The 12,043-nt window shown below is 33.9% G+C and overlaps 1 non-coding gene across 1 annotated transcript; it reads left to right on the forward strand.

Moving 5' to 3' along the window:
• The first annotated feature begins 11,058 nt into the window (after nucleotides 1-11,058).
• LOC140612160 (U2 spliceosomal RNA) lies at nucleotides 11,059-11,249 on the forward strand. Its single transcript, XR_012013476.1, has one exon. It is a non-coding gene; the product is annotated as a U2 spliceosomal RNA (small nuclear RNA).
• The last annotated feature ends 794 nt before the right edge of the window (nucleotides 11,250-12,043 follow it).

A 12,043-nucleotide genomic window follows, 5' to 3' on the forward strand; every position in this document is an offset into this window, starting at 1 on the left:
GACTTTTTCTCTTAGGTATTCTCTCAAAATTTTTTGTTCCTTTTTTTAAATTTATTTTTTATTGGTGTTCAATTTGCCAACATATAGAATAACACCCAGTGCTCATCCCATCAAGTGCCCCCCTCAGTGCCCGTCACCCAGTCACCCGCCCGCCCCCTCCCTTTCTACCACCCTTAGTTCGTTTCCCAGAGTTAGGAGTCTCTCATGTTCTGTCTCCCTTTCTGATATTTCCCACTCATTTTTTCTCCTTTCCCCTTTATTCCCTTTCACTATTTTTATATCTCTTAAATTTTTTAATTCCATAATATTTAGCTTACTGAAGATATTTTATTTAAAACCCTTGGTCTTCTGAAGACTGAAAGACTGCTTTTAGCCAATTGATATACTTCATAGAGTTCTTGAGGTCCATTGGAAATATTAAACCTTTCCAGAAATTTACGTTGGGTACTAAAATAGATGATTCTCAGGATAATATTAAGTGGCAATGTACTATAGTGGTTTGACCAGCAGAGTAGGAGTCAGAGTATTGGAATCAAATCCTGCTTCCATTACTTACAGCAGTGGAACTTTGGCCCAGTTACTTAATACTCCTTATTGACAAGATGGAGATGATATTGATTCATACATTATACATATTAATTATTTATTAAATGTTAGTTATTAATAGTTAATTAGTCTGGCTTTCTAAAAAGTCAGAAGTGAAGTGAAAAGAATATCAAAATGGATGTCAAATTTTCTGGTTAAGAATGACATTCCTCTAAGATAGTTTTTTCTTAAACTTAAGACAATATGTTCTCAGTAACTTTATCTGCTTTATAGTTAATGGAGACCTTGCCCAGATTCTGGCATTACTTTGTTTAACAGGGTCAATTTCTAATATTAGTGTTGTTTTGTACTTTTCTATTTTATTCATAGTTTTTTTTTTTTTCTTCTTGAGGGAAAGTTAGTAGAAGCTGCTGTTTCAAATCATAAAACAAACCAAGTCTGTGAATTATTTATTATGATTTCTTCATTCAGGTGTGGAATCCTGTGACAATTATCCTGGGCTGCCTAGAGGCTGAGCCTGTTATTCTCTTGGGAGGAAATTGTAGACTTTATTTTTGTCAGGTTACCAGAGCAGTGATTTTCAATATGAGGCTTTCAGTTCTCTCTGGTGGACTGGAAAGGGACTAGCTGGGATCAGAGAGCAACTTGAGTGTATTGAAGGGTCTCTGAACTTTATTACCTAATTTAGTTTTATCAAACCTAAAGAAAGAAATACATTTTATCCAGTTTTCACACATACACTAAAACAAAATTTTCCTAAAGCTCTATTTACTTTTACCACTTATCATGTACATTTTTAAAATATTCAATTCTATTTTATATAAAAAATATATCATCATAAGCCATTAAATTGAGTTTATTCTAAAATTTGTGACTTTCAAGTTAAAAAAAAATACTAAATTACAGCTTAAGTATCTTAGGACTTTCCCCCCACTCTATACTGACCCTTTTTAAATCCCCATCAAAAACAACCAAAGATGACATGTGTATAAATGACGTAGAAGGAGATTAAATCAGATGTCATAATACATGAACAGGAAACAGATCAACTGCAAAACATCTTTTTTATTCTACCACACCTAGTTAAATCTCCCAGAAGAAAGACAAATATTGTTAATTAAGAATAAAACAATAGTTTGACATATTCCTTACCAAGAGAAACAAGCCAAAAAAAAAAAAAGATTAAATGTAAAAAGTAGAAAATACTTAATCAAAATATTCAGAAATTTTACTAGTGTTTATTGTTTGCAGATTTACTTTTTGCAATTGGACAATTATGTTCTCACAGGCTGCAAATCTGAAAAGAAGAAAAATCAACGAAAATAGGTTGGCTAGTCTTATTCAGAGGATGGAGATGTTATTCTCTGACCAAAACTTCTAGAGGCTTCTGAATTTGTAGGCTGATGACAGCGAAGGTTTTCCAAACATCTGTTATTTCCTCTTCAATTTAAGAATAAATACCATCTGGCTTTAAGTTATTGGTATCAGATAAAAGTAAAGGACAAGAACTAGGCAGCCCTAGTGGCTCAGTGGTTTAGCGCAACTTTCAGCCCAGGGCCTGATCCTGGAGACCCAGGATCGAGTGTTGCATTGGGCTCCTTCCATGGAGCTTGCTTCTCCCTCTGCCTGTGTCTCTGCCTATCTCTCTTTCTCTCTGTGTGTGTCTCTCATGAATAAATAAATAAAATCTTTAAAAAAAAAAACGTAAAGGACAAGAATAATCAGATATGATACCAAGCATAGCTGTTATCCTTGCTTTTATCTTCTTTTATAGGTAAGCAAAGTATTACAGTTGAAAACTGGCATTTTACTCGGTGTCATAACATGTCAGACTGATCTGAGGTATGTGTAAAGTTCTAAATTCAACTTTTGATGCATGAAACACAACATAGAGCTTATATTTTATAATTTTATAAGCCAAAGACCCAAGCATCTGAATTATTATAGTTGCTTGTTATTGCACACCAGGATTTACTGTACCTGCCTAATTAGATAGTTAAAAGTACCATGAAGGAATCTTAGAGTGTCTCTAAGTAGTTTATTTAGCAAGCCTTTTCTAGTTATTTAGCTTTGGGAAGACTGCTGATATAAGGGTAAAGTATCGTTTTTCAGGTTTGACATTGGCTTATAGTCAAAAAGAGAGAGACTGAGAGAGAGAGAGAGAAGTAGAGAAAAGAAATTATTTCTTTGTCAAATTAAGCCATTTTTCAAGGATCCCAGGGGGGAATACACTTACTCGCTTCATATAACAGAATTTGGTAGGGAGGTTAGGTCAAAAATATTGTTCTGAAACTGAAGTGAGAACTAACAGCTGAGAAATGTATATTTAAATTAGAGGTTCATATGAAGTACCAAAAGTTCAAAGTCTGTCTTCATTTCCATTTCTATGTGTTTCATATCTATCTAAGTGAAAAGCAAAAGTAGTTGAATATTTTGAGTAATCTGTACACTCGATGTCAGGACAGGGGATACTGATTAGAAAAGAACCTCTCACTAGACACTGCCATAAAGTTGGCAGTTACTTGCAATTTGATAGCTCTCTTTCCTCCTCTTGGTCTATCTGCTTCTAGCCACAAGCACAGTCAATCCAATGAGTTTTACAGTTTGTCCTAAGGCAAACCCTATACGATTTTTTTTTTTATTTTAAAGTTAGTATACATTAATGTTCATTCTAGTCAAGGTAATTTTCTTTTATACTATAAAATTTGACAAGATCATGAGCAATTTTCTATTTAGTTTTTTTTTCTATTTAGTTTTATCTCCCATCCTATGCTGAAGTTGACTAAACTCTAGAATAAGAAAACTACTTGCTTTGTTATTTCAAGCCTAACAAAATATTTTGAAAAAGAAATTGAACAGTTAACATGTCTGAATGTTTTTTTATGGAAATATGATAAAATTATCTTGAATTTTGCCTTCTACCTTAAAGGAGAAAAAAAAATGTACATTACGAAAAAAAAATTGTCCTCCATTTGTTTTTCTCCAATTTGTGGGTGAGCTGAATGATACATAACATTTATATATACTCAATAATACTCAGTATTTTATTTTTTAATTTTTATTTCATTATAAATTTTTATTGTATTTTTATTTTGTTTATGAAATAAATACTCCAAGATTAAATTTTAAAAGAACAGGAGGAACCTTTGTAAACTCTTCTTACAAATGTATCCATCATGCCTTCACCACAAATAAAAACAGTAACTTCTTTATGCCATTAAACATTCAATAGTGTTCAAATTTCCAATTTAAAAATGAATTAAGTAAATGTTTTCAAATTTTAGTGTATAGATGTCCTGCCCATATCTTGTTTTATATTAATTCAACAATTCTGTACAATACTCAGTGCTCATCAGATAAACGTACTCTTAATTCTCTTTACCTATTTTACTCATCCCCCCACCTACCTCCCCTCTTGTAATTATCAGTTTATTCTCTGTAGTTAAGAGTCTGTTTTTCAGTTTATTTCTTTTTTCTTTGTTCATTTGCTCTGTTTCTTAAATTCCATATGTGAGTGAAATCATATGGTATTTGTCCTTCTCTGACTGATTTATTTTACCGAGTATTATACCCTATAGATCCATCCATGCTGGGATGATGTTGCAAACGACAAGATTTCACTCCTTTTTATGGTTGATTAATATTCCACTGTGTGTGTGTATGTTTGTGTGTGAATACCACATCTTCTTTATCCATTTATCATTTATCAATGGACACTTGGGCTGCTTCCACAATTTGGCTATTGTAAATAATTCTGCAATAAATATGGGGGTGCATGTATTGTTTTGAGTTCGTCTTTTCTGTATTCTTTGTGTAAATATCCATTAGTGTGATTCCTGGATCATAGAGTAATTCTATTTTCAATTTTTTGAGGAACTTTCATACTGTTTTCCACAATGACTACACCAATTTGCATTTCCATCAACAGTGCAAGAGGGTCCTTTTTGCTTCATATCCTTGCCAAGACTTGTTGTTTTTTGTGGTGTTGATGTTAGCCATTCTGACAGGTGTAGGTGATACCTCATTGTGGTTTTGATTTGCATTGCCCTGATGAATAATGTTGAGCATCTTTTCATGTGTCTGTTGGCTGTTTATATGTCTTCTTTGGAGAAATGTCTGTTCATGTTTTTTTGCCCACTTTTTTTGGATTGTTGGTTTTTTGTGGTGTTCTGTTGTGTAAGTTCTTTATATATTTTAGATACTAACCCTTTATCAGGTATGTCATTTGTAAATGTCTTCTCCCATTCAGTAGATCTTTTTTTGTTTTTTGTTTTTTTTTTTAGTTTTGTTGATTGTTTCCTTGTGTTGCACAGAAGTCTTTATTTTGTTATAGTCCCAATACTTTATTTTTGTTTTTATTTCCCTTGCCTCAGGAGACATAGCTAGAAAAATGTTGCTATGGCTGATGTCAGAGAAATATTGTCTGTGCTCTCTTCTGAGATTTTATGGTTTCAGGTCTCACATTTAAGTCTCCTACCCATATCTTTTTATCTTGCAATATATTTGTTTGTCTCTTAGAGTTCCTCACTATCTGGATTTTGCTATAACAATATAGAGTTCCTCTCCCTATATTATCTCTACTATTGGTATTTAGGTCTACTGGTTTGATTATAATTAGATTTTTTTTTCATTTGACTATTTCAGGGTGATGTCATTCTTTTATCTAGAGGCACATCATAGCGTTGAATGTACCAGTATAGCATAGGGATATTTTCTTAAAAGCAATATTTAGCTATTTGGATTCCGTTCTTACCTGTAGAAACCCTCTACTATGATGTAAATATAGTTTGAGAGCACAACATTCAAGCTTTAACAGTCCAGCGATCCTACTCATCTTCAGGTTTGGTTTTTTTTAGCCAAGCAAATCAATTTTACCAGGAAAGAGGCACAAACTTGAGCTTGGAGTAAAACACCAAATATTCTAACATATATTTAATTATAACACAGTGTTGTAAAGGAGATTGAACCATGGGTAAATGATTAAAAGAATGTCATAAAGAAAATATTATAAAGGTCACAGTAGATTGTTCAGTCAAGTCCCTAAGGAGATATTGGACATGGCTGGGAAAAGGTTTTATATAGAGAAAAGGATGGGGGGCATAGGCAAAGGATTAGTTGATTGTAAGCTTAATATGAAACAGTAGAACATGGTTATGTAAAGCTCAAAGAAGTAATACTCTCCCTGTAATGTTATGTTCCATTCTGGGTAACATGTAAAGTATATATAGTTAAACAATGAGGATTTTGAGAATATTTAAAAGCAATCCAACACAACGATCAACAGTTTGAAAGACTGTGTCATGCTTAGCTTAAAGAGGCAGCACAAGTATGTGTGTGTGTGTGGTGGGGGGTTGGGGGTGTTAGATTAGGGGTTAAGTTATCCTATAGCAAGCATGAGAAGAAAAAAAAGTTTAAAATATTTGAAAAGATACTATTTTGGACTTATTCTGTCTAATTTTGGAAGAAAAACCTAGAACTAGTGGATAGAAACTGTAAATAGATGGATTTGGTCTCAATAAAAAAAAAATTCAGCTGTGGTAAATTAAAATGAGTTAGATTTTGGCAGACTCTTGATAACCTCTTTAGGATTGTTATATATGTGATCTCTGCTTTACATCAAAACCCACATGATCCTTTAAGGATGCTCTAGAGTGAAATCTAAAGCAATAAATCCTAACTGAAATAGAAGCCACCCTGGTTGAAATCTTCAAAAACTAAGCTTATTCTCATAGTATATGACTTAGCTAACACATGCTCTAAACCTTGTTCCGCCAAATCCTGTCACTAAGGATGTAAAACATAGAGCAAGATGTTGTACAAATAATTCTAGCTTTAAGTAGTCTTTTGATACTAAGATTTTTGTTTATTCTTTTCTTATCATCATCAGCATCATCAATAAGATTTTGCTATCATCCTAAATCTTGGAAATCAGAACTCGGCTACAGCAGAGAATATCATGTTTCTTAAAAGATAGAGTTTAGGACAGTCAGAGAGGAATGGAAGCTGCCAAGTCTGCCTGATTTCCCAGTCCATTTAGGAATCTAGAGGATTTCTAGAGCTGGCTAGGAAAAGTAGGTAAGAAATATCTAAGAGGAAGACAGACTATCTGGGATACCCTAGCAAAATCCCCATAGCCTGGCCTTGGTATTTGGCCCACCCCAATTTTGGCCTGCAATTTTCAATATGGATGTCTAACTTCTTAAGTAACTGGCCATTTATCCCCTTTTCCTTGATTGTTTCTGAGCCCCTATATGCCAGTTATTTGATTGCACGATACCATCTGCCCCTCTTGAGCACAATACACACATGGTCTATGCAGCACAGCCTCCTCCCTTCCTAGAGCCAACATCTACAGAACATTTTGCCTCCTCTCCTACTCCCACTGCCATCCTTTTTCTGACTTTTCTCAGTTCATCGAATTTTTCAGAATGCACCAAGGTCTATTTGTTCCAAACCTAATGGATACAGAGATGGAATTGTTTATTCAAAAGTTATTGTCCATATACCTCTTTCAGGCTATATACATATACAGGGAAAAGCAAGAGATGAAATGACATGAATAATGCAGCATTACTATTGACCTTCGAATATATGTCAGAATGAAGGTCATCTGCTTCAGGACATTGGTTGCCCACAGGTAACTGAAAACAGGGAAAACAAAACTGCAAGTGGGGACTGCTTTATAAGCAAAAGGTGCTTTGAGTGAAAATAAAACATTGGTATCAATCACTTGCAGTCTCTAGGCTTTTCAAAATTACAAACAAAACCACTTGTATGTAAGTGAACAGATTGTTTTTCTCAAAAATACTTATTTACTGGGATGCCTGGGTGGCTCAGCAGGTGAGTGCCTGACTTTGGCCCAGGGCATGACCCTGGAGTCCCAAATCAAGTCCCACATCGGGCTCCCTGCATGGAGCCTGCTTCTCCCTCTGCCTATGTCTCTGTCTCTCTCTCTGTGTCTCTCATGAATAAATAAATAAAAGCTTTAAAAAAAACTTATTCATAAAAATATTCACACTGTGGCAGCTATTTCATTGTTAATCTAAATATTTGAATAAAAAAATAATATAGGTTTGTTTTAAGATCATCTTAAAACATCTTGAAACAATGAAAAAGCAATTTTACATCTGCTCAATTTCCACTAATTTTACTCTAAGAATATATCTTTTAAATGATCATACATAAATAGTCTATCTTAAAAATTATATATTCTTAGAAATCTGTAATATTGTAGATACACTGACTGGAGTAACAGTAATTATATTTTTATTTAATGGGTAGTTCTAGAAAGTAAACAATAGAAAATGTGAGGGAATAAAACTATAGTTGTATATATATACATATATATACACATATACATGCACACACATATGCATATACATAATTTTACACAGACAGACACAGAGGCAAACAGAGGCAGAGAAGATTATGCAAACTTATTAAGACAGGATCTAATTATTAGGGTTAACTATGAAAGACAATTTTTTTATATTTGAAAATTGTTGTGACTTATCTTGAGATTAAAATTCTTACAAGCTAAGCTTTAGACAACTAATTAGCCTTCGGTTATTAATGAATTAGCCTTAATTAATTTTAATGTATTTTATATTCATGAAGATTGATTGTCTAAGACTGCCACTAGTTTTTTATTCAAAAAGATATTTAAAAAACAAAAAGATATTTAAGAATACTGTATAATATCTTGGTTTCTTTTTTCATATGTTCTATTCTTTCATGTAATCTGCCTAAATAATGTAAATTTCAGTGGTAGATGAAGAGATTCTATTGATTGGAAATGGCTTGGAAAATATAAACGCTCTTCCGTAGGTAGGTAGATGATAAACTAGAAACAGAAACAGACATATTTGCATGTCATGGTCATGAACTTAAAATCTATCATTTTTTTTGTACATTTTTATCTGCCGATATTTAATGTTATTTATACTTTATAAATGGAAGGAATAAAAGTAGTTTTCCTAAGTAGTTTAAGTTAAAATTTGGAATAATATTGATTTCTTATGCACAAACATGCAAAATATTGTGCCCCCAGTAACTAAGAAGGCATTTTTTTAGCAGCTAGTGATTGCAGGGAGAAAACAAATCAAGGAACAATACCAATCCTTTTCCTCTATGTAGTCTCAAAGACCAACCCAGATCAACACTCCTCCTTACACTGCTCTAAATCACCAACCAGGTAATTGTGTGATTCTGGACATGAATCTCTTGTCTCTATCTGTCTGACCTTTTCAAATAAGCTTTTACTCACCTACTAATTCACTCAATGCTGTCACCAAACTATGCACCCATCACAAGCTAACATGTGGAATAGAATAGAGCCTATGTCATTCATTAGCCCTCCACATCAGAATCAGGTCATCCTTGCTGCTGGTGCTGTTTTGATTTGGGGACACCAATCATCCACTAAGTTCTTTTTTTGAGGCTCACAAATGTTAGTGATTGGATTCCTGCCTTTGAGGCCTACTTTCTTATTGAACTGACTATGACTTTGGCTGTCTTAAATATTTACTATTCATTTTTTTTATTTTGATAATAAGATCTTGAATTCCAGCTGAAAGGCCGAGAACCCTCCTCCACTGATCATAATTCTTATGTTCCTTTGCCTAGATTTATATTATCGGTGTTCCCCTATTTAGAGGGCTCTAAATCACCTTTCTTAAGTCTTCCTTCACTACAGAGTGTGGGTCCTCTACCTGGAACTTCTTACTGCTACCTGGACTGTGATCATGACACCATGAGGAAGAAAACAATAATCTTTCCCCACTGTTCATTGTCCCAAATTCAAGGAGCTCTCTCAAAAGACTAATAAAAGAAATATAGTACATTTTACAAAGGTTTACATAAATAGGAACAAAAATGCTACACCTGTATTCAAAGACTATGGGGATACTGGAGATAACAAAACAGAGAAAGTAATGGATATGAGAAGAAATCAACAGCGATAGTGAATTCTAAGAGAACAAGAGAAAGAATTCATAATGGAAAAAAGTCTAAATGAAGTCAAATGACTTGTGAACATTGTATACACGCATTTTATATTGTTTACATATATACACACATACACATACACGATACTCTTTGTCTATGAACTTTTTGAGACAATTGCCTAAAAATCATAATTATGCTCCTCTTGAGCAACAATTTTAGAGAGCAGAGCACCTGCCCACTCTTAGCAACCAGCAGCTTTTTCCTTTAAAGCAATAGCTTTGTCAGTTTACCATATGTGCCCTGCAAATATTACTTCCATTTTCTAAGTAGGCCATGAAGAGAAAAAGATTGGGAAGCACTAGGGAGAGTCACTCACTGATGGCGATAGCATATGTTAGATTGCAAAGATCTTTAGTTCACTTCATTATAAATATTACAACAACATGGCTTTGTCAAATATGAATTCTCTTTTTTAGTAACTGAATTCCCCCAAAAAATGGAAATTTTATGTAACATCTTTGTATCCTTCAAAGCTTAGAGGCATATATTGTATTAACATCCATAAATCTCAGATCTTATTATAAAATAGAAGAACACAACTATTTAACTTATGAGGATATTTCTAAGTTCCATAACTCCGAACTAAGATTTCTACTGATTAAACCTCATGTCATTAATCTTTATAAGAGAAACTTAGTTACCAATGCAACATTTTAAGTATGATTTAATTAATGTGGAATAGACTGTCTCCAAAGCAATCAAACCAGCCACGTCGTACTCAATGTGTCTCTCTTATTTTTCATAAGGATGGCAGTTAGCTTCATAAAAGTATGTAGTAAGTTAATGCAGAAGTTGCATATTAAAATCATCTGGCTCTCTTAGATAAAATTGAAAACTTGTTAAAGATGTGAGGTCTTTGACAAGTCACTTGAAATTACTTTTTACTCTCAGTTTTAAAAAGAAATATGCACTGCACTTGACTCATTTAGAGAAAAAAATAAACAGATGCCATGAACCAATCCACCAATACTATAAATATGTTTGGCACCCATACTATGTGTAATCCAATAAAGTGTAGTAAAACCAGAAGTTGACATGTAATGAAGAAAGAAGAAATGCTGTATTGATTTATAGGGAAAGTTTGTTCTTTTCAAATGAAATAAAAGCACCTGTTACCAGAAGAGAATATAGATACCAAAGGGAATAGTTCTAAAGTTTTCTACTTAGAACTGCAGAATTCAGCTTAGTAAATCAAAGTTGTATACTATAAAAGAGAAGCCAAAAACTAGTTTTATTGTGAAAAAGATGTTTTAAAGTCTCACTGGACCATCAATTCTGTCACAATGTCGAAAAAATAAACTGTAGTTTACTATCCAATTGGCCCCTTATTCCAGAACGAATTTTAAATTGGATTCAACCATCATCTCTCTGTAATACCCTACGTATGTTGACATTTGGCATACAAGCTTTTGGTTGCTACTCAAATGTTCACTCTATGCCTCTTTTCTTTATGTCTCCATTTTCTCCTTCTTCTCTAGCCCCTTTCTTTCTAATTAACATTTATTGATCGCTTCTCGTCCTTTTGACTAAGGTCAAGTGTAGTATCTGTTCTTATCAATTTAATATCTGATATATCCTCTTTCCGAGGACAATATATTAAATGGATTTTTGGAGCAACAAGATGGAATAGGAGCTTGCTCTGTCAACTCCACACATCGACCTGGTATTGCAGTACTTCCAGGAATGGTGCACCCCGTTGGGGGAAAAAAGAAAAAAAAATTGTTGAGCATCAACTATGTGTGGCACTCTGATAGATTTTGGGGAAAAGTAAACATGGGCTAGGGCAACAGCAAAGGGGACCCCAGTATTCTTGGTGCACCATGCCCAAGGTAGAGTCTCCATTTCATGATAGGATCTGGATAAAAAGAAGAATGCTACCCTCTTTCAACCACTTGCTCAGGACTTAGCCTCAGCAACAGATAGCTGGGGAAGAATGAGAAATATTGAAGTCATGATCTGCCAGGAAGAAATCCCTTAGGAGAGGGCTTAGAGGAGAGCTTAGAGGGAGCTTAGAGGAGAGAGAGCCTGGCTTTCTTGGATGCAGTCATCTAGAGTAGAGTCTGTGCCTTGTTGACCTGGGAGTGAGAAGCAGAGAGGGTTCTTACGTCACATAAGTCTCTTGTCTTATTGAAAATTCATAGATTTAATTTAATAGATCTTACTTCATTTGCTGTTTACTCTAAGTACCATTTCCACACTCTTTAAATTGTTGGATTTTAAAAAAAACTTTCATCAGTTGTATTGGTCAGTGGAACTTCCTATGCTGTCTTACTGGAAGTAATTCTCCTCTCTCATTATTTAAACTGAAGATCCTTAGTCAACGGGTAAAATTAATAACTTGCAATTTTAAGAAAATAAGACCCTGCTTGCCAGTCTTCCCATCCTATGTTTCTAAAAAACACTCTAGCTATAAATCCCATGACTTTAAGAAATCTTTCCTTCATCTTGCAGGCGCTTAGTTTCCTTCAGAAAAATAAATAGAAAGAGGGAA

Source organism: Canis lupus, chromosome 20 (genome assembly GCF_048164855.1).
Source record: "Canis lupus baileyi chromosome 20, mCanLup2.hap1, whole genome shotgun sequence".
NCBI classification, from domain to species: Eukaryota; Metazoa; Chordata; class Mammalia; order Carnivora; family Canidae; genus Canis; species Canis lupus.